Source organism: Egretta garzetta, unplaced genomic scaffold (assembly GCF_000687185.1).
Source record: "Egretta garzetta isolate BGI_Z169 unplaced genomic scaffold, ASM68718v1 scaffold441, whole genome shotgun sequence".
Lineage (NCBI taxonomy): Eukaryota > Metazoa > Chordata > Aves > Pelecaniformes > Ardeidae > Egretta > Egretta garzetta.
In genome coordinates, this window is record NW_009258757.1 from 284,337 (window position 1) to 307,880 (window position 23,544).

The 23,544-nt window shown below is 38.8% G+C and overlaps 1 protein-coding gene across 1 annotated transcript in view; it reads right to left on the bottom strand.

Moving 5' to 3' along the window:
• Nucleotides 1–23,544, bottom strand: part of PTK2 (protein tyrosine kinase 2) — a 233,240-nt gene that overhangs the window by 171,256 nt on the left and 38,440 nt on the right. Inside the window, exon 3 of the mRNA XM_035888979.1 lies at nucleotides 18,249–18,275. The gene's annotated coding sequence lies outside the window, so the exon portion shown is untranslated. The remainder of the gene's footprint in view (nucleotides 1–18,248; nucleotides 18,276–23,544) is intronic.

Below are 23,544 nucleotides of genomic sequence, written 5' to 3' on the forward strand. Positions count from 1 at the left end.
GGAATTGGGCTTAGACCCTACATCACCACCCGCTCGACTTCACAGCTACGATGGAAGAACTCTGGTAGCGTTCCTTTGCCTTAAATAAAGAGGAAATATCACAGCCCACACCAGGAGTTACTGGGAGCCGCGTCCAGCTCTCCTCTCAACCCAGGGCTTCTTGATATACTTCCAGGCAAAGGTCACCACAAGCCTACACACACCCCACACTGCCTGGTGTTTGTTTCTTCTTAACTTCACAGCACATAACATCGAAACTACTTGCAACATTTTTTTTTTTCCTTTAAAAATGTGAGCATAAACATTGCAAAAGCATATGTTTATAAACACATATTCAGGCAGCAGGTGTATACAGAAATAATGAAAATATTCCTTTCACTCCTAGCAAAAGGTTTCACAAAAATTATAAACAACTGATTCAGTTAGAATACATATTAAAAACCAAGAGGAACAGGACCCACCCACAGATCATTAAACCTCTTTATATATTCCGCGGTAATCTTTTCTCACTCCCAGCCCTCAGCAGTAAGGCAGAAGGCTTATCCAAGACTATAACCAAAAGGGAATTAATCTAAAGCTAGCAGCCTTCAACTTAACCTATCTGCCTACTTGTAGCAGCACGCGCTCGTCTACAGCATATGCTTAATTACCATTCTTTACTATATTGCCATCTTCATTTCTCAGTACACTGGCTACACAGAACTGCAATGGTGTCTGTCAAAAAAGTTTTGATAAATACAGTTGCTTTTTTGTTTTGTTTAACGTATTCCTTTCTTCTATGTTTAAAGGAGAAAAAATATTCAGGGGAAAAGAAAAAAAAAAAAAAGAGAGAGAGATTAGGCCACAACCAGGCCCATCAGATGTTCTGCATCACTGCCCAGGCACAAAGCTTTTTCTGGGGCTGAAGAAAGCCAAAGGGAACCAAAGACATGCCTGGATGCCTTCCTCCCCCCCCCCCCCATAAAGTTTTCAAAGCCTCCAAGTGCCACACAGCCAGCCAAATACTTCCAGCGACAAGGTCGATTATATTTACCTTCAATAATCAAGCAAAACATTGCAGCAATATTTAGAACACAAATTATTGCATGTGTGTGTCTACAGAATAGGCAGGGACACAGGAGAGGTGTCTTTCTGCTTCAAGCTGGAGCCTGCAGGCGCAAGGGAAACCGCTTTTACACACCCAGCTCCGCCACGGGCTTCCGTGATGACCTTGAGCAAGTCAGTCTTATTTCCTTACGGAACAGAAAGCTGCAGATACTTCTTTAGTTTTCCCTAAATTGGTTTGGGCTGTGCTTTAGGGTGTAAAAATCTAAAAAGCTCACGTTTCTTCCATAAAGTGTTTTGTAGAGTATTAGCTAAAAATCTCAAGGGGTAAAACTGGTAGGGCCCAAATTAACTTTTATTCATGAAAACAAAACCCTTTAAATATCAACTGGTAAAGTGCATTACCAAGGAGAATTTTACTAAACAGAATATGTGGGCTCACATTTTTCTTTATACTTTTAACAGATGAGACTAACACAGATTATCAATCCCAGTGTCAAGAGATACTGTCCGCTCGTTACCGCTATCCTTATTGATGACACCAGTACTAGAATCATTCTCCTCAAGGACATACCGTCTTGTTGTAATATTAGGCTACAAAATGAAGGTAAAACCGAAGTATTACCTAGTGTGAGAACTTTTTTATTCCATTTTAGAAGTTATCCAGTATTTTACACTCAGGGTACGTATTTTTCAAAATAAGGCAAGCACTTACTTAATACTAAGATTTTTTTTTTTTTAAATTATGTAATTTATTTGTTATCATAAGTAGTCAGCAGATGTATGTTCATTCTCTTCTTTCCAATCACATGATCAGTTTTTCTGTATAAAAAGAGTCAAAAGTATAAAATTTGTGTTCTGGAGAAAGGCAGAACCCCCAAACTTTCAGTTGGGTGGGGGAGAAGGGGGCATGGACAGAGCAGAAGGCAAGGCACAATGTAAAAAACCAAAAATCTGGAAAACTTAAATATTTCTCCAGTATACTTAATACCATTTATAAATAATTACATTTTATAAATACTGCTCATCAAGTAGGTATCTGAGTACCATTTCTGTAAAATAATCTGTTTTAACTAATGCCAATCAGATTATAGCATTTACTGAGGTAAGGAACATCTGCCAGGAATTAGGACTGTGGAACAGGAACATTTGTTCTTGTTGGGTAAGATGCGTATGCTAACATACACTGATAGTATCTGCATAGTACTCACTATGTAAGCAATGATGCTAACAGCTATCAAAGAAAATTCAGAAAAAAAATACTTATTTAGAAAACGAACGCATCAGTTTATACTAAGAACATGCAGAAGCACTGGCCATTTATCCTAAAATATACATTCTAATCAGGAAAAAAAAAAAAAAAAAAAAAACGGACTACCCCAGTAATAACGGACAGGCCAAGGTCCTCAGTTAAGGAATGGCATTTTGCCACCAAGGAAATTCAAGTCAAGACTGTGACCATGACTTTGGTTGCTCATTTTCAGCCTGGTTTTAAAAACTACTGAATATCAGCATCAGCTTTTCGAAAGCAAGGGGAAAAAAAGAAAAAAAAAAAAGAGAAAAAAGACTTAGAAGCTTTTGAACTGTATCAAGGCATGTAGTTTTTATTTTCATTTTGCCTGCAGGGCTGATCCTCTCTCCTAGTGAAGTTTGACTGCAAAAATCACAAAACCTTGTAGAATAAAGGGTTAAACAACAGTTTTGTACAACTGGGAGGCACAAAAAAGGTTGTATAGGTTTTTTTCCACTCAAGCTTATCCAAACAAAAATAAAGATCAAAAATGCCTATCAGATGAAGTGGCAAAGCTTGGCTTTCTCTAGCATTATGCCTAAAGACTGAGCTCCTGCAGGGCGTCTCGGATATCTAATCAGCAGAGAGCTAACTACAGTTTCAGTGAATGGCATCATTAGGATCTCGCCACTATGCAACCAATTATTTTCACATCAGTTAATATCTCTATTCACCAAATTTTGATCAAACTGGCTGGCAAGTTGGAGCACTGTTGGGAGGGGGAACAGGACACAGCTGAACACAATACTTGCCTGAGTTTCACCCTGAGAAACCAAACTAAACTCAGTATTCAGAAACTTGGTGAAGAAAGCAGACAGATCTGTATCAAAGCAGTATTTGACAGCGGAATAAAGGTTTCTCAGTTCCTCTTCTGCAACATCTCAGCTACCAGATGAACTTATCAGCAATAGAGATCTCCTTCCAACAGAGAGAAGAGAGCAGACCATGCACTTGTTATGATAAAGAGCTACAACCTAGAGCAGAGCAATCATATTATCATCATTATTATTATTTCAGACTTGATCACTCGTATTCTTAGCCACTTCATGGGCTACTGTTTACCCTCTGGTAGTTGCTAGATGCTGAAGAACAAGCACATTTATTGAAATAAGATCTGCATATCAATGTAAGACATAGGAGAATAACATTTCCTCGTTGCATTCATTTTGCTAATAAAAAATTAGAGCTCCCAAACCAAGTTTACCCTCAAAAAAAGTGGTGGATTTTTTTTTGTAAAGCCACAAATGCTTTACACTGAGACAATTGCAGAACAGCCTGTAAAGCTAAGCGTGCCTGACGACTGTTCTAAAATTTAAAACACATTTATTGCTCATGTGACAATCTTCTGCATCCTAATTAATTTGCTTTTCCATGTTTGTATCCAGAATTCTGCAAAGAGGCTCTCCAGACATTGAAACTGCACTGTAATCTTCATTAATCTTCATTTTCTCAAGCTTGTTCCTTATGGGTTGCTTTTTTTTTTTTTAAATTACAGTAATTATTTTGTGTGTGCAATACTTAGAGTGGAAAAGATTATCTGCCCTAAGTTTCCCTTTAGCCAGAGTCAAAAAACCACCTCCTTTGTTCACAGGAACTATTGAAAAACAGCGTATCACCATGACATCAAATCTAGAATTATGGCTCCTGAGGCCTACTGTACACTAAGCTCAAGTTTGCTAAGGCCGTCTTGGAAATCTACCTTAGATTACCTGGTTTCTACATCTATCATCCTTGCCCCTCCATCCACACCTCCTCTAGCACACAGCCCTCTCCTGAACACCCTTTGCCAAAGGACAAAACAGAGAACAAGGATGGCAGGTATCATGAACTCAAAGGATCTCTGAAGGCTAAGAAGTTCAGCCATCATTATACTGCCACCAGAGATGTTCTTGCTTATTTAACTATGAGCATTCTGACAGATACAACTGAAAGACAAATGCCATTTTACTTTGAGTGTTAAAATGCAAGCCCAGTCCCTCCAATAAAATAATTCAGCGCAACTGAAAAGCAACATCAGCTCCATGAATTCATTTGACTCTCTGCAATATGGACAAACTCTAATTCCATGCTCTATACTAGATTAGGCCATTTTTTCTCCTGAAGGAAAAAAGGTTATGAGGACTTAGGAAATAAACCTTAGAGAATTAAAAACAAAAAATAAAAAAGGCAAACTACAAGTAAGATCCATTGCCTGTAAAGCTAAGCACTTTTTTTTTTGGGGGGGGGGGGGGTCCCATCAATTAAATGAAAAATTTGGATTTGTGTATTTAGTCTTCATTTTGAACTTCTAGTGGAACCTGCTTTAAGATTTCTTGCTCCGAGAATGCTTAAGATTTAAACAAGTACGACACAGTGAAGCTCACACTTCCTAGCTTCAAAGCTGGGGCAGTTGATAGCGAGGAAGAGAAGAAAATACACCTCAAGATTCACACTATGGTGCTTCAACTGACCAGAAGATGCCAATATCCCAAACTAAACTCATTCTAGAATATAAAACATTCTTCCAGCATAAATTCAATCCAATACTGATTACTGTTATCCTCCTCCATTTGGTGAGCTTTATTAGTAGACACATCTGGAGTATTCCTGAAGCAAAACGCTCTCACCTTCTGGGCCACAGTCACCAAATTAAGTCTTACTACCCTCTGAACTACATTTTAACTTGGTAGTTGACAGAATTCACTGCTTTTATATTCAAATCTCAACCTATTGGTTGTAGTGAGGTTGGGAAGGGAAATGGAGCAGGATGTTGGGAGAGAGCAGGAAGTTTCCTGTTCCCAAAGGATCCTCTGATGTCAGGCAGCAGAGCAGACAGCATGCAGCCTCCCAGCCCATGCTGTTAAGACAACAGATGTTTGAAGGACCACTAAAGTTAACCTTATTATTATTCCAGAAATAAAGCCTAGCCATTTTTTAAACCCATATGGGCTGTATCAATTTTCAAGCATGAAAGTTGTAGCAGATTTTCTTGTGGGTGGACTAACCCGCTCATAGTCTCCCACTTCCTCCCATTTACTTTTTGAACGCTTACTGTAGAGAAGTTAAAGTCAGCACCATGAATCACAGAATCATAGAATGTTTTGGGTTGGAAGGGATCCCTAGAGGTCATCTAGTCCAATCCCCCTGCAGGGAGCAGGGACACCGCTAACCAGATCAGGTTGCTCAGAGCCCCATCCAACCTGGCCTTGAAGGTTTCCAGGGATGGGGCCTCCGCTACCTCTCTGGGCAACCCGTTCCAGTGTTTCACCACCCTCAGTGTAAAGAATTTCTTCCTTATATCCAGTCTAAGCCTACCCTGGTTTAGTTTAAAACCATTACCCCTTGTGCTGTCACAGCTGGCCCTACTAGAAAGATTGTCCCCATCTTTCCTATAGGCCCCCTTTAGGTATTGAAAGGCCACAATCAGGTCTCCCCGCAGCCTTCTCTTCTCCAAGCCGAACAAGCCCATCTCTCTCACCCTGTCCTCCTAGGAGAGGGGCTCCAGCCCTCAGATCATTTTTGTATGCCTCCTCTGGACCCGTTCCAACAGTTTCATGTCCTTCTTGTGCTGAGGGCTCCAAAGCTGGAGGCAGGCCTCCAGGTGAGGTCTCACCAGAGCAGAGTAGAGGGGCAGAATCACCTCCTTCAACCTGCTGGCCACAAATGCCGAGAATGGTTTAAAATTACTCCCTCCTTAGGGCACTGATTCCGATCTTCTGTCTCTTCATGTTCTAGGCTATTTACAAAAAAACCAAAACCACCAGATAAAACTGTTGCTATCCTCAAGACATTATTGAGAAACTCCTTCACTATTCAACAGTGCTTAAAGCAAAAGTCTGCTTTGTGGAGTCCTGGAAAACTAAGAGAAGAAAAAGTACACCCTACACATCCAGCTCCGTGTTTTACTGCAAAATAAAGTCTGATAATTTTGCTCTGTGACAAGCTCACTGTGCTTATCAGTTTGCACTGCTTCTCTTCAACCTTCTCCGAAGGGGAGAAAGAGGAAGGGTGACAGGAGAAGGAGCGAGACAAAGCTATCCGAAAATGGTCACCAGAAACTCTCCTGACCTTATAAAGCTTCCTCTGTTTATGGGGAAAACCTTCTATTTATGAGGTAGACACAGTAGAAGGCATCTGAAGGGGGAGGACCCCAACCTTTGATGCTGTTCTGAGGATTACTTTTGCTCTGTGGAAGGGATCCATGAGTGGATCAGTTGACCTTACAGATGCTTCTTAAGACCCCTCTTCATTAATTTAAGGGTAACCTAGAAATAATTAGTCACATCTTCTAAGAGGGATATAGGAAAATGAAGTTGCTTATGGGTCAGTAAGTCTCTTCAGTGTCTGTTCATATGTGGGCTGCTTTCTCTCATCTAATAAACCTGTTACACAAAAGAAAGTAAGAAATCAAGAAAGCTGTGCAGCCACAGAGGTTCCATCCAATTAATTTACCAGAAATGGTGTAGTCTGGACATGTCTCCCTTTTACTGCTTTTCCTCCATATGCTAAATACGAAGTTAGAACAACAGCTTACCAAAAAACTTTATGCTACAACGATGTTTACAACTAAGAGTTGCACCTGATTGGTGTATCACTGCACTTCAGAGAAAAGCATGTAATTTTCAAAGACTCCCAGTGTTACATAAAACACAAATATAACATTTGCAATTCCTCAGACTTCCAAACCATTAAATGCAATTACAAATGGAGTAAGAAATAAACTATGAGCTCAAAATAATGCAACATTATTCGATTTATATTTAAAAATACACTGGTGGAACAGTTAACATTGTATTTCTTAGTGAAGGATGAGCATAGCATAAATCCCCTATGTATAAATAAATGCTTGTAGGCCAAGACAAATAGCTATATAACTTTAAAGTTCCAGTGTTACAGAAAAAAACTGGAAGCCAGTGTTGACACCCTTCAAGCATAAGAAAACAGAAAATTAAAAGATTAATTTTTACATAACATCTCTTTTTAAAGTTTTATAATACAAATGTTAAGGCTGCTTTATTAACCAAGCAAATTCTGTGCCTAACCTATCAAGCAAAGACTAGTGTATTTAAAAAACAAGAAAATATTGTTAGACACAAATCCCCCTATCCTTCTTCAATTACCAGAATTTGGATTCAAAACTGTTACATGAAAAATTCCAACAAATAGAGTTTGATGTTTAAGAGAACCTCTAGGAGAGTCCAGGTGTAAGCTCAGCCTCTAAACCACAGAAAATTCAACTCCTATTCGCTTTAATCAATCCCTCTCCCAATTTTATATCAATAAGGGATGTTCACTTTACAAGAGGTTTCACCTATATCGCTGCTTGATGAGAAGAGCAATAAACTTTCAAGGAACAGCTCCTCAGGCAGTCATTTTATGCTCCGTTATGGGGAATCAAATGTCATCTTCAGGTAACACAAAACCTTTTATCTGATGCAAAATCCACCACCTTAAATAGCCTCATTAATTCCTCCAATTACACAAGACAGCTTGTTGTCAGCACAGTTCTGTTGTGCAAGTTATGTTTACCTACAAAAATGCATGCAGAGTGGTATCAAAGCACTCAGAAAACACAAGCACATGTTGCTTAGTTTTAAAAAGACTTCCAGGAGCTCGCCAGCAAATAAAGCTCACGTTAGGTTAGCTAACCAGCTGTGAAACTAGATGAAACAGCACTCAGTATTTCAAAGACAGCAAATATCCCCAGTCTGCATCCTTTTATAATACATAAATTTATGAGCAGAAAAATACCTCTTCTCTGTAGCTCCAAGTTCAGCTGAGATTTAAGTGTACTAAACTTCATCCACTGGCTTGAGGACAACTTAAGCATGAACGGCAGTGGTTTGGTGAAGCTGAAGACATGTTCAAGAATGCTCCTGTAAAAATTAAACTAGGCAACACCAAAATCTACAAGACCAACTGATACATCTGTCATTTGGGGCACAGCCCTTCTTCTGATCCAGAAGAGATATTAAATAAATATCCAATGTCTTGCAGTGGTAGACAGAACATTAAAAAAACCCTTTCTGATAGCAGCCTGAATGACCTACATTACCAAATATCCCAGGAACAACAATGTTGGCACATAACAGCATCTGACAGGGCCAAGAGCTCATCTCTTTTGTGGTACTGAGCTGTCGAGCACCACTTCCAAAAAACATGGGGTACTGGTCTCCACAGTCCCATCTGATGCATTTCAACCAAGACACTGCATTAAAGCTTTTGAGAGAACAAGAGATTCAGACAAAAATCAGTGAACACATAAACACAGGAAAACTATAAGCCTTATCCTGCCACAAAGACATGGAGAACAAAGTGTAGTAAACTTAAACCGGTGGCAAAGAAGTTCAGATACCCCGAAACAAAAGCATAGTAAAAATTTTTGAATTGCAGAAGGAGCTGTGAAACTGCCATCTTAATAGGTTAAGTATCTTCAAGGAATGACTTAAGTCTAGTCAATTCTGCCTTGGGGTAAGAAGGACAGACTTCCTCCAGATTTTCTTAAATATGTTCTTCACCTTCTGGGGAAAAAAAAAAAAAAAAAGGGGAAGAAGTCATAGGTACCATATCTACAATTTTTCTTACGACTTCCTTTTTTCAGTCTTCTACTGAGCAAACAAAATCTTGCACAAATATAGAGTTATTAGGTAACTACACAAGCAGAGCAGTGGAGCTATACACTAAGAGCTGACAAGGATGTAAAAATAGACTCAAGGAAAGCTCTTAGAATCTTTTATTTATGGTCATTTTAGGCGTAACTTATAACACAGTTTTTGATAAAAGTTCAGCCATGCAGTGTTTTTTCTCTTGGTTCACTGTAGCCCGTGATGTTCGACTTCAAACAAGCTTATGTGTATTTTGGGAGAAGATCCCAAGCCACTCCCAACCAGGGCTCACGGAACAAAAAACACACACTAATAACTAACATTTTATATAAACCAACTACACAAGATTCAGCTTGATTTTCAGAATCTTTGCTCACTAACACTGTCATTCCAACCCTTCCTTTACTTCATAGTTGCTGCTATGAAAACCTTAGGGACTAACATGCTCAGATACTATAGCAAGCATCTCTAATGCACTCTTCCAAGAAAGCTTCAGGTCTCATAAAAACCTACCGTGGAAGTATTAAATTTTTGACAAAATGGAGGGATGGTGAAAACTTTCCTTTCCTTTGTGTTTTATCAACAGGGAGAAACAAAACAAACCAACCAAAGAACAAAAAAAAAAGAGGTAACATCTTGAAAAACTTATCAAGGCTCAGTACTTATTACTTATTTAGGTTGCTTCTGCAGTAGGACACTATAATATGGGATGAGAATATAACTGGATAGGAGACCAATGTGGTGTGTGGATTTAACAGAAACTCGCACAGAAAGCTGTTATTTGTATTATGCATCTACGTTGAAAGAACTGCAAGAGTTGAAGGGGTTACAGAAATTAGCAGAAACCATACTTTCTGTGAGGTTGTCTTATAAAAACAGAGTGAGCATCATGGGCATCAGCAGGACATTGGTCAGGACAGAGTAAAGAACACATATTTATGTACCGTAATCATGCATGTCTTCAGAGTGTTTTCCTTCAGTAATTCTGCACCAGAACAAGGTACCTTCAGTGACTGCCACTGAAGGTTTTGTGTTGTAAAGAAGCAACAGAATCTTTCGTTCACAATGTCCCGATGTCCTTCATTTGCGAGGCTGGCTCTGCTCTTGGATTTTTTTTTTCCTTCGGTAAGAGAAGATAGGTGAATTCTCCAGTCCTCTTAGCAGATACTCACCCCCTACCTTGCCTACCACAAAAACTTTTATAAAGTAAGAAAAACCCTACCTTAAAAAAAAAAAAAATCCTCTAAGTTCCCTTTACCAAATACCCTCAAAAAGTTCTAAAATTTGCAACCACACAGTGTCCCTAGGTAACTGAGCAGGCGCACACTCCTTAAAGCAACTACAGCCAGTCTTGCAACGTAAAGGCAACCCTCTCCAGCTGATGCTTGACTACAGCAATGGAAATGAATTCACTGTCTGCACACAGTTAAGTAAAAAACAGACAACAGTTTTGAGTACTCTGCTATTATCAGGATCATAGAATCACAGAATAGTTTGGGTTGGAAGGGACCTTTAAAGGTCATCTAGCCCAACTCCTTGCCATGAGCAGGGTCATCCTTCATCAGATCAGGTTGCTCAAAGCCCTGTCCAACCTGACCTTGAATGTTTCCAGGGATGGGGCATCTACCACCTCTATGGGCAACCCTTTCCAGTGTTTCACCACCCTCATTGTAAAGAATTTCTTCCTTAGATCTAGTCTAAATCTACCCTCTTTCAGTTTAAAACCATTAGCCCTTGTCCTATCGCAACAGGCCCTGCTAAAAAGGATGTCTCATTCCAGCAGGGTTTGCTATATTGAGCTAGAATAGGGACGCTCGGTCAGGTCTCTACAAAGGTACCCGTTGAAATGAGTGCACCGGTCCACCTCTCTTCTGCACACCAGCAGCAACCTCCACTTGAGAGAAGTGCAACAACATTCATTACACAGCTACTCCCCACAGCCAGGAATTAAGTTTCTCCTGCAGAAACATGAGCAATGTCACATTTCTGTAACCTTGGCAGAGTCCAGACAAAACTCTACTTTAGATCTAGATTAACTACACCACCTAAATAACCCTCATCTATGGCCCTTCAGCTTTTTCTGCATTACTGTTGCCAGCCAGTTTGCCAGCGAGAACGTACACGTGGGTGTACAGTGTGGAATGAACTTTCTTCACTTCGGTCACAGGAGAGCACTTACGGACTGCCTCAGATGAACTTGAACTGCCAGGTCCTAGACACCCGTGTTGTTTCAACAGAATGAAAGAGAAAATTTTATGGCACAAACCCCACAAATAACCGTCTTCAGTCTGTATTCCTTCGACTCCAAAACAAGTAAATACCTCATAGCAAATAAGCATCTTGTTCTAAGCAAAACATTACCACATGTTATTTATTTATTGACAGCATGTAGTACGGAGTTCTAAGTCCTTCTGCAATTCCTCTGATATTAACTACAGACAAAAATCCATAAAATTCAATAGCTTCTGTCCTAGGTGGGGTTTTTTGCCAAAGAAAACACCCAAAGAATTTTAACGGTTTTCTTTTAGATTCTGCTCAAAAGCTCTGTCAAAAGATTGCTTTTTTTTTTTTTTATGTTTAAAGAACGCCAACTCTTAGTATGTTCAAAATAAAGCGTTGGACGATCCCCCTTCCCTGCACCCCTAAATATGTGAGATATTAATTACCCACCTCTCAAATGGAATAGTAACAAACTCCTTTCTGGAAAACCTGGCTGAGGAGTGTCAACAGGTACCCTTATGATATTGAAGCTTAAGTTTCTTGTCCATCAGTCTCAGTGAGAGAATATATACAATCTTAGCATTTCTAAAACAAACTTGACAAACTGGGGATAAAATAAAGTACACTCTCTAAAAAAACAGAGAAAATGTGAAGATGACTTAATTCAAAACCAAACCACGTAACTGGAATCAGGATATTTCAAGTGATACAGAGTGGAGCAGCACTGGCTCTCACCCACACCTTTTTCTGTCTCTTGCAAAAAGAAATTTAATATTTTTCAAAGACCATCCTTATCCCTCCAAACTGCAAAACTCCTAAAGAAATAATTTGTAATACTAATTTCTAAGGAAGCAGATAAAAATTTCCAAATTGTCCTAAAATAGCAATAAAATAGAACAAAGAAGAAAAAAAATCTTACATACTTTAAATACATTCAAGTGGTATGACTTGTGTATGATGCACCCTTGACTACTCGAATTCTTCCACTTGGAGGTGACTGCATAGGAGTAAGCAAGAACAATCCTCACAGCGGTGTGTGTGTGTCCCCAAAACCTCGGGAGCCAGAACTACAGGCAGGAAACAGAGGAATCTGCTGAACTGCTGCTTTTTTTTTGTTGTTCATTTGTTTGAACTCAGACTATTAACCCAGCTTGTTAACATTTATAGGAACATCAGACATAGGACTCAAAGGACCTTTCATGTCATCAACTACTACTCCCTACTTCCTCATGCAATCATGTCATAACCCCATTAAGTGATAAATATATCAAATTTCACCTCCTTTGAGTATCAAAACAGACTAAAGCAGTATGGGTGCCACATCATCCCCAATATTCCTGATTTTTTTTTTTTTATCCTGCTCTCAATACTCTATATTGAAACTTCTTTCCTTCTACCACATGTCCTCCTTTTTCCTCTATCCCTGTACATACTCCCACAAAAACAACGGTCTGTAGCCAGGGCGAGTTTCTTAATTATAAACCATTTTACAGACTGTCATGGCAAATGGAGAAGGTTCCTGACAGCTGGAAAAAAGCAAATGGAACTCCTGTCTTCAAGAAGGGTAAGGAAGTAGGGTCTGGATAACAACAGGCTTGTTAGCCTTACCTCCACTCCTGACAAGATGATGGAGCAAATAACCCTGGAAATCATTCCTAAACACAGGAGGACAAGAAGGTGATCAGAAGTAGTCAGCATGGATATAGGAAAGGGAAATTACACCTGGCCAACCTGAGAGACTTCTACAATCAAAGTGGTGGATGAGGGGATGTTGTTTCTCTTCACTTCAGCAAGGCTTTCAAAAGGTCACAAAGGATAAATATATTGCTTCTCCAAGTACCAGAGGTATATAACAATAGGAAAATGCATTTTATGAGGTATAGATGATTATTAAAAATACTCAACAAAACTTTAAAACAGGAAGACTTAACACACATAGCAAGGGAAACATCCTCAAAGTGATATCCAAGTTTTGTCGGCAATCATCTCATCAAGTAGTAATAAAAGTTTTGTGATATGGTATGTGGATGTCTAGAAATAGCACATGTCTCACTGATGGTGAAAAGAATTAAAGTCATAAAGCACATTTGCATCAAAAGAATAAAAGCCTTCTCATCTTTTGAACCCTAAGAGGCACACAACCAGCTATTCTAACCTGATAGTACTAACATCTCAAACTGAAAAGTTTTCAGTTCCATACTCATTCATTTGTAAGAGTACCTCATCATTTAAGTGCAAATAAAAAAATTACAACCAAAGCCATTACAAATATATGAACATTAAGTTACTTGTTGGATAAAATCAGAAATTTAATAAAATTTGCAGAGATTCCTGAAAAAAAAAAGCCTGATTTTCCAAGGAATTACTAAAAATAATACTTTAAGCAAAAAAGACAGTGCAGGTTTCCTTGTGTAATCCCTTAAGCTCCACGTCAGGCATTTTGACAGGAGAGGAACTGTTTACAATCTCAGTGCAGCTTGCATGTAGTTCTTACTTAAAATTGAAGTCACAAATCAAAAAGCCACTTTTTTTTTTTTTTTTTTTTTTTTTTTGCTTCTGACTACACCGTTGGTTACTTTTTTCCTCTTTAAGCAGAGACATTAACAGCAGCTCTGTGCTCATGTTATTGAGTTTGTTCTCAGCTGCATGAATAATCGCTGCATAATTTATTACCCCCTGTAATAAGTGTGAACATTTATTTTAAGAATTCTGCATATCCTCAATTCTGTCAGTTCTTGCTACTGCTACTTCACCTGGCAATTCCTCAACTGATTTTTAGTTTTCCATCTTTTAACATCACGGAAAATATCCATGCCATTGTTTTGGGTGGGTTGGGTTTTTTTTTGGTTGGTTGGGTTTTCTGTTGTTGTTGTTTTTTGGGTGGGTTTTGATTTTTTTGATTTTTTTTTTTTTTAATTCTAGCATGAAAAGCTCTGTTGCATTTCAAGTTGCTGTATGTAAGTTCATCACACAGGCAGGTGTAGATTTAGGATAAGGAAGATCTGATTATACAGCACAGCATTAAACACCCCACCTCTTATCTGGTGGGTAAGAGAAAAAAGCAGCAGCAGGTTGTTTTGAGGCAGTGTGCTTCTGTGGAAGGTGCCAGGAGATTAATCTGGTTTAATTAAATGGATCACTAGCAGGCCTTATGGAAGAAGCAAGGCCGTACACACTAACCAAAGACTGAATGAGGTTATGTTTTTAATTCAGAAAAAACCCAAAACTTCTTTACACAGAGATTAAATTGTGTGACAACTTTTTTTGTACTATATGAGCACTTAGAACTAGAACTATGTTCCAAAACTATTTAATATTTCAGGGTAACAATGACTGTGTGTGGACAGTGCTTACATAAATTGTACACTATACATCAAAAAATGCACACAAAAGCATCTGACAGACTTCAAATATACCTCATTTCTCGAATTAAGCTACACAAAGGATGCTCATTTCCTATTAATTTTTTGATACCTTACGCAAGGACAGCAAGACAAGCACCACTCCCCAGATGTTCTCTCAAGGAGAGTCTCATCAGGAACAAATGTCCGTACCTAGAATCCCATTCTGGGAGAATGCTTTGTTCCATTTTTAACCAAAACCACCAGTATATGCTCATTTATTTTATTTCTCTTTATTCTCCTCTATCTATCTAGTGTAGTTCTTTGGTGTAGCTTTTTGCTTTCTTACTATTTCTTGATTCTAGTCATGAATTTATTTGCACTACAGGATCAAGAACAAAGGACCAAGTCTTCTTTAAAGAGAAGTCCCCCACATCACACAGATGCTGTACCTGTTTTAAATTCAGAGGGTGACAAAATCCCAGAGGGGTTGTTTTTAATCCCAACAGTGCCAACAGACACAGTTTAACTGCATTTCCCAAAGGAAACTGGTCTTTCAATCCTCCAGGCATACTGTGAACACACTCGTGTTCCAAGGTAACTTCACATATAGCCAGGAATACTGTGTTCTCTGTCCGGCTTCAACACAATAGTATTTTAGCATGTTGCCCTCCAAGCCCCTACTAGTTCACATTCCAAAAATTCTCTATGATTATATCCATGGCCTCAATTACAAGGTGGTAAAAAACCCGTTACCCATAGACTTCAAAGCAGTGATACAGATTAATGTAGAATAATAAGTGAAGATTTAACTAATGTCCTCATCAACTAATGCATTCAACAGCACACAAACAATGCTTCTTTACATGAAGGTTTTGCTATGAAATCAAAATGAAAAGGCTGTGTTCTGGATGGCCTTGATATACCACTGACTGTAACGAATTTACATGTAATACAACCTCAAACAAGCCACTACAATAAAGACCATTTTAAGTAGCCTCCTTCCTACTGCAGAGTCTTCAAACACTGCAAAACCCACCGCCGTATTATGATGCAAATTTGAGTACTAAAACCAGGTGCCAAAAGTGAGAGCATTTCTAGTGACATCTATTGTTCATTGCTAAAAGTAGCACCCAGAAAAAAAGATGAGTTCTCCAAAACTCAACATAAGAAAACATCGTTATTTACTGCAAATACAAGTTCTGATGACTAAAACTTCCCATCTGAATGCAGAACCTCATCTTTTTTCAAATGCACACTGTATCTTTCGTCCTGGCTATTTCTGCCATTTGTCAAATTTCTTTTGAGTTTTAATCCCATCATCCAACGTGCTCGCAACTGTTTCCGTATTGGCGTTACTGGCAGATTGAACAGGCACATAAAGTCTGTCATCATGGTCATTAATGAAAATACTGTAATACCACAGGACAAGCCAGACCTCTAAGGGACTCCATCTGACACACCCTTCTCTTTTGACAATATTTTAAGCATGTTTTTTAAAACAGGTGTCCTTAGTTGTGAATACTGTCAAATCCCTGCTATAGGCAAGCTGTGGTGGACGGCTTTTCTACCCTCTATAAAGGCCTCTTGCCTTACCAAGGAAAGAGGTTATAATTGCAAAATCCTGGGCAAATTTTTGCCCTTTATCAGTACTTTAGTAACACAGCTAAAAAGTATGGATTAGGACATCCCAGACACACATACCCAAACTGAAAAGAATAATCTCATCGTGACTCAGATTCACAGTATCAGACAAACTCTTCAGGTCCCAAATGCAAGCTCAGACGAAGTTTCATCACGCATCCTGCTGCAGAAAAACTACAACACTCCTTATCTTCCTGTCAGCCTAACTAAAGCCCAGACATTTATTTTTCCAATATTCTCCATAAGCACTTGCTGTGCTGACAACTGCCCTCAGCACTCAAAATCATTTTTAAGATGCTTTCCTTAAAACCTTAAATGAAAAAAAACCCACCACAATAAACCCCACACAAACCCAAACTTTTTGCACATTTAGTATTCCCTTCACTGCTTCAAGCGAACTGTTTTTTTTTTCCGGAACAGCCACTCTAAAGTTCCTGTGGAAAGACTACAACATACCAGCTATCAAGCTTTTAATTGGAATTGCCAGTTGATTCAAACAGGAAAGAGCAACTGCCTCCGGAGCAGATTCATATTCACTAAGTACCACTATACTTTAGATACTCATTTGTAAAAAGGTATTTTGTGGACAGATGGGAAGCACATCTCAGCTAAAAGAAATAAAAGAATGGATACATAAGGAAAATCACCAACGCAGAGTAAGGACAAAAGGCAGCAGGCCTGATATCAAACCTCTAACACCAAACTTGCTCAACCAGGAGTAAAAGCGCACTATGGTTACGATTCTAGAAGTCACATTACAAACGGTGAATAGATGAACAGATGAACAACAGACATCATCCTGAGCTCTACAGCACAGCTTGAGCCCATGGCACAAACGAATCTGTAAAGCTTAATATTTGGTTCAAGACCAAATGTATCAAACAAAAAATGCTGGTTTTAAAAATCAAGCCTTTGCGGTTTGGGGGTTGGTTTTGAGGGGGTTTTCTTGCTGGTGTGGTGTTATGTTTTAACTCAGCAAGTAGCTAAAAACCACACAGCCATTTGCTCACTCCTCCCCCTCCCCAGTGGGATGGGGGAGAGGGAAAAAGTAAAATCTGCAGGTTGATATAAAGATAATCTAAGAGGACAGAAAGAGGGGATGATGACGATGACAATAATAATAAATAATAATAACAATATGCAAAACAAGCGATGTACAATGCAACTGCTCACCACCCGCTGAGCAATGCCCAGCCTGTCCTGAGCAGTGATCGCTGCCCCCCCAGCCAACTTCCCCCAGCTTATATACTGAGCAAGACATCATATGGTATGGAATAGCCCTTGGGCCAGTTGGGGTCAGCTGTCCTGGCTGTGTCCCCTCCCAGCTTCTTGCTGGCAGATCATGGGAAGCTGAAAAAGTCCTTGCTTACTGTTCACCCTGTTCAGCAACAACTAAACCATCAGTGAGTTACCAACATTATTCTCATACTAAATCCAGAACACAGCATTATGCCAGCTACTAGGAAGAAAAAAAGTAAACCTTTCCCAGCCGAACCAGGACAGTTGGGCTTTTTATTGGGTTTGGGCTTTTTTGTTGGGATTTGTTCTTTTGTGGTTTGGTTTGGTTTTCGTTTGTTTGTTTGTTCTACTTTTTTTAAACACCACTGATAGGAGAGACAGGGTCCCACAGAGCACAGGGATATTTCCAGCTCTGGCACAAGTTACCTGTGACCCCAGGCAAGCGTATGTGTCTGTCACCTTCCCCACTAGCACCTGGGGAGATTCCTTCCACCCATAAACAACCCATCCACGTTTCCTTGCAACATTGTCCCTCTGATTCACCACTAATACTATCTGGGGCTGCTGCTAATCTGTCCTTCTGACAGCTGTATCACACGCTGTGCTGAGTCGTTTTCAGCATTAGCTATATCACACGCATATTTAACGACTGCATATATTTATATCTGTTGCCTCCTCCCCTTGTCAAAATACACCATTAAAATGTAAAAAAATCTGTACCTCAACAGGTTTTGTTTTGACCTCAGATCCCCACATGACTAAGTACCATGACAGTGCCAGTAAGAACCGATATTCTGATTATATAAAAGCATGACTACATCACAAGCAAGCCCTTAAAAGCTGCCTGCTGTCACATCAAGACATAAATGAAAGAAGAGAACTTACCTGCTGGCAAGGGAAGTCTTGAAATATCTGTAACAATAAAGAAATAAATTTAGAAAGAGAAGGATAAATAGCCCTAAAATTGCATTGGTCTAATCATTTTTCTGCAAGGCTGTACTTGTTTAATAAAGCACATTATCTGAAGCAATTTACTAGCTGCTAGGCATGCCACATGCAAATGAAAAGCATTTTCCTTGTCTCACCCTGTTCATTAACAAGATTACGTTTTGCCCACCTAACTGAAGGACAAAGATTACACTGCTAGGCAATGAGTGTAATTACTACAGCAGAACACAGGTCACTATGCACAAATTAAGTGTTACATTCGGATTTCACCATTATCACCTACGTAATTTCGGAGCTGAAAGCGTCAGGGTTAGCCTTTGCATATGAAGAGGACATTATTGTATGTTTTCTTTATCCTTAAACCTTTAGAGAAAAGGTAGCCAAGCTTACAAATGGATAAGTATGGAACACAAGAAATAATATTGAAAGAAAGGAGACTGATTTCTGTCACAGAGACACGGTTGCTGAACATTTTTATAGCAAATGCCAAGGCGGTCTTGAGCTGCAATCCGCTTTACAAGAATTACCATCTCACAGTCTAAATAGACCATATTAAAATTTATACCCTAAAGAAAGATGGGTACAAATGCATATACATTAAATTTTCATAAACAGGTAATTATATAAACTATAACTCATTATATTTCTTCTACCTGCTTTTCATACATCTACTTGTCATCTCAGCACACACAATTGTAACTGGGATATCACGTGCTGATCGGAGTTTCGAACAGAAACTAGAACCCACAAAGAACAAGGAAGCAAGAATTACTCAAATGCTGTAAGGATGAGGACTGGGGACACACATCAAGGGGTTAAGGAAAGCTGAAAAATACAGCTACAGGGGAGATGAGAAAGGGGAACTAGTAAAACAAATGAGTAAGAAACTGCACCGAACCTAAGAAAAAGGTTTGCATGGTTACCTGGTTAAAAGGAGACAGCAGTGTTGAGTAATAAAATTGTTGTACTAGGTACAAAATCCACATAGAAACGGAACTTTAACCATAGGTGTGGCAACCGGAACAGATTCATTTATTATCAGGGCAGATGGCTACTACTTTGCTATGTATTAGAAGAAATAACAAGGCTTAATAAACTTATTCGCCCTGCTCTCACCAGCAGATTTTTAACATCACATTTGCTTTCCTTTATAACCCATGTTTGTGGCTATAAAACATGATAAAGCTTCAGTACCAAAGAGAATTACACCTGAAACTTAAAGGCAGCTGACTAGGAATTTCAAAATTGATCTGTGGTACTCTCTGAGGAGACAGTGAAACAGCACATTAAATCTAACACTTAAAATGCAAAATGAAAATAGCAATAGGACACCCCAGCAAAGAAAACACTGCATGCTGTGATCTGACAGAACAGACAATGTTTAAAAAGTTACTAAGGTACATTTAAAAGACGGTCCTCATGCTGTCTGCCTGTGAGAAAGAACAGCTTATGTAGGAAGAAATGCCCTGAGACAGGAGAAAACCAGACAGGAAGAGGCTGCATAAACTGCAGGAAGGAAAAGCCTCAAGTCACCTCCTGCAACAGCTTCTGCACAGAATCCAGATCAGCGCATACGGAGTGGAGCTTTCTTCCGGCAGAAAAAATACATTGCAGTGACAATTAATTTGGAAACTTAAATAAATCAAAAGAATTTTTACATCTTTTTGCCTGTTTACGTATGTTTGATAGTTCCTGTGCACTTTATAAAAAAAGTTGCAAAAAAAATTCCTGCTTGTCACTAGGCATATAAATACAACCATACATACAATACAAACAAATAGCCACACAAGAAAAAAAAAAACTAAAAAACGCAGTGCAGAAAATACCACATGTGATTTCAATTTTTCTACAGTGATGGAAACTAATCTCTAAGTTCTATTTACACTTAAAATTAAAGAACCCTGAAAAATTTAAGTTGCTACAAAAAATTACAAGCTGCATTAAAAATTTCTTCTAATTCTCGATGTCCTGGAAAAGTTTTAATACAGCATTTATTACACTTGAAGCAAACTATTTGGTTAAGTGTAACTACACAACAGATTTCAAGAAAATAACAGTAAACAGAACGTATTTTTCTGATGGTTATCATATACACACAGATAGCCAGAAAACATTAATTTACATTCCAGGAACTGAGCCGTGCAATTTCAAACACCTCCAGGGAGAGCTCTGCAGCTAAGACACACACATATTTTTAACTTAAGACAGATCTGATGGTATTCTAGTGTTTGACCCCAACACCTGAGCCACTGTTTCCGCTGTGATCTCTCCCCGCACAGGCCCCAGCATTCACACAGATCCCCTTACTTACCCCTTAACCAAATGGGTTACCTACATCATCAGCACTGTTACTATATTTAAGTCAAACACTGTAATGATTTCTTACTTCCATGTTCCACTGCAAATTAGTTCCATAAGTGCATTAACTGCAGAGATGCTACACCTCTGGGACCAGAATACTGAACAGCTTCCTGCAAGTACATGTTCTTCTAATACAATTTAGTGTAAGAGAGACTGTTTTCTACGATTGACACACACTAGATTTGAAAACAAGTAGGACAAAAGAAATTGAAGCCCGAAGGTCATATCAGTCTACTCAAAACTGTATAAAAGCACTTAGCAAGTTACTTGGATCATATTATTCAAAGACTTCCATTAAGCACAAGGTCCTCTACAGGCTAATGCATCTTAATTCTGGCAAACACCAGCCACTACAGAAATATCAACTCATAACAGCGTTAAGTGAAGCAAACGCTGCCACAATTCCGATGATAAAAGTATCAATTCCGTGTGTGTGTGTGCGTGTGTTTGTGCATCCAGACACCACAATGTTAAGTGAATGTTCACCACCACCATGTATTTGTATTAGCTGCAGAGTCACATCAGGAGCTTTGATGGTATTTCCTACCCTTGGGTTTATCCTGTCTCCCCAACACTCTCTGATCTTTTCTGCCTTGAAACTTCTCGGCTTTGTTCTCCAAATATGGTTTTTCATTTAACATCTAACACTGAAAAAAAGATTAGTGGATTCTGGCAACTTTTTAGAAACATCATTCACTGAGAAGTAAACTGAGACTACACATTTAGGTAGCTACTCCTCATTTCAGATCACATTTACAAACTTGCCTTCTTTTCTGTGCAAAACCTTTCCTTTTTTGAAGCACATAATAGCATTCAGTTCTCTGCAAGTCATTTAATGCTGAGATTTGAAGAGGAAACAAAAAGCAAAAAACCCAAAAACCAGGCTCCTAATCTGGTTTATGACTGTAAACAGAGACTTGAGAGCATCTGGGGGAGCTGTCCCTTTGGTAAGGATTCCCTCACACAATGGCAGTCTGGACTTTTTCTCCTACAATTGGTTTCCTGAACACATGTGAATGCTGTCACAAAAATGACACTTACAGCCGTATGACATGAACCAACCCTACATCACCTGTCTGCTCCAAAGTAGTTCTTCAAAGTGAAATTAAAAATTAATCAGATTTCACACGCTTCTACTCCTACTGATACTTTCAAGGAATCAGTCATGTTCTGCATTTATGTTCTTACATATCTTACCGTGCTATTAGGTAGGAAGCAAACTGCTGTTTTGAATAGGCAGAAAGAAAAATAATTTTTGGACCATATTCTTTACGAACTTTTACATACTTTGTAAAAGTTAACCACTTCTCAAGGGAAAAAAATGGTTTTATCCCAAATAGATACTGGGAGGATGGAGCAGATGGCCTCAAGAGATCCTTTCCAACCAAGGTTTCTGTAATACCACACGCAGATGACAATAACAGAACAGGAAAGAAGCTGTAATGACATTAGATGTGCTACAAAATAAGAAAGTTCCTTAGCCAAAAAAAAAAAACCTGCCAAATAAATCAATTACCTACATGAATTCACCAAGGAACAAAAAAAGACAGTATTTTAAAGAATACTACTATTACTTCCATACTCATTGAGATGGTTTGGGGCAGTACAGTCCTCAAATAGGCTTTGTGGATCCCGACATAGTTTTTTCTATGATTTATGGATGCTTTGACTGCCAGATATCTCTAATGCCGTATTTGTTTTTATGAAACTATACATTTTGCATTGCAGAGTTTCCTCAAATGTTTTCTTGGAAACAGAGCCACAACTTTAACATCTTTCCAAGAGCAACATCTAATCATCAAAAACAGGAGTATGTTGTGAGCTTCATGTTCCTACCTCAAGGTAAAATGAGAATATGGCTCCATGGACAACTACAGAGGCTCAGACTCTCACCCCATCTGCAGTACTGATCTCTTTCCAGAGCTGTGGTAAGCAGCAGACCACAAGAAATTTAATCCTGTTCTCCTGTAGCGGGAACTGACTGACTCTAACCTAACAGTATTCCCTTGAAATGAATGCAGATATTCAGTTCAGGAACCGATCTCTCATTCCAGCGAAGAGTAAAGGCTCGCAGCACACGAGGAACCACAGCCCACAAGTCTCCAGGAAGCCGAGTAGCACATGTCATTCAACAATCTTCCAACTGAACAAGGAATATCAGAGAGGCAACGTGAAATACAATTTTCCTATATATCTACTGGTACCAAAATAATTTAGGAATACACACACATATTCAGCTTTTAGCCTTTGCGTGACTGATGCTGAAGGATGTCATCCCAGAGGCTGGATTCAGCATCCTGGATGTCTCCCTTCCTATTATTCTCTGGCAGGCTAAAAAGGCATCTGGGTGTCCCTCTAATCTTTAATGAAGTTGAGATCTCATTGTCGATGTCAAAATATTTTTCTTTTTTTTAAGGAGCAAATAGTTAAGCAGAAAACACAAGTCACCTTTCAAAAAAAAAAAACTGCCGTGTAAAATAATGTTTGTTGAGAAATTCAGAGATTTATCCATGATCATCTAATCTATCAAGCAAAGACCTTGGAGATGCAATGAATTCATTCTGACAGCACACCTGCTAAGGAAAAAACTGTTAAAAAGTTTTACAATATTATTAAAAGATTACATAAACCACCAATTAGATTGTTCCACATGTATTTTTTTCCTTCGTCATTAAAAATGCATCCCTTATTTCTAACCTAAATCTAACCTACTTCTAATTTAGCAGTCTGCAGAGCTGAATGTTAACAGCCCTTATTATATCATTACCCATTAAGGCAATTTTAGGGCAATTTTAAAGAGTGACTCAATCAAATCTTATGTAGAATGAGGCAGAGGTGGCTCACTATAAAGGCCCATTTTTCTAAACCTTTG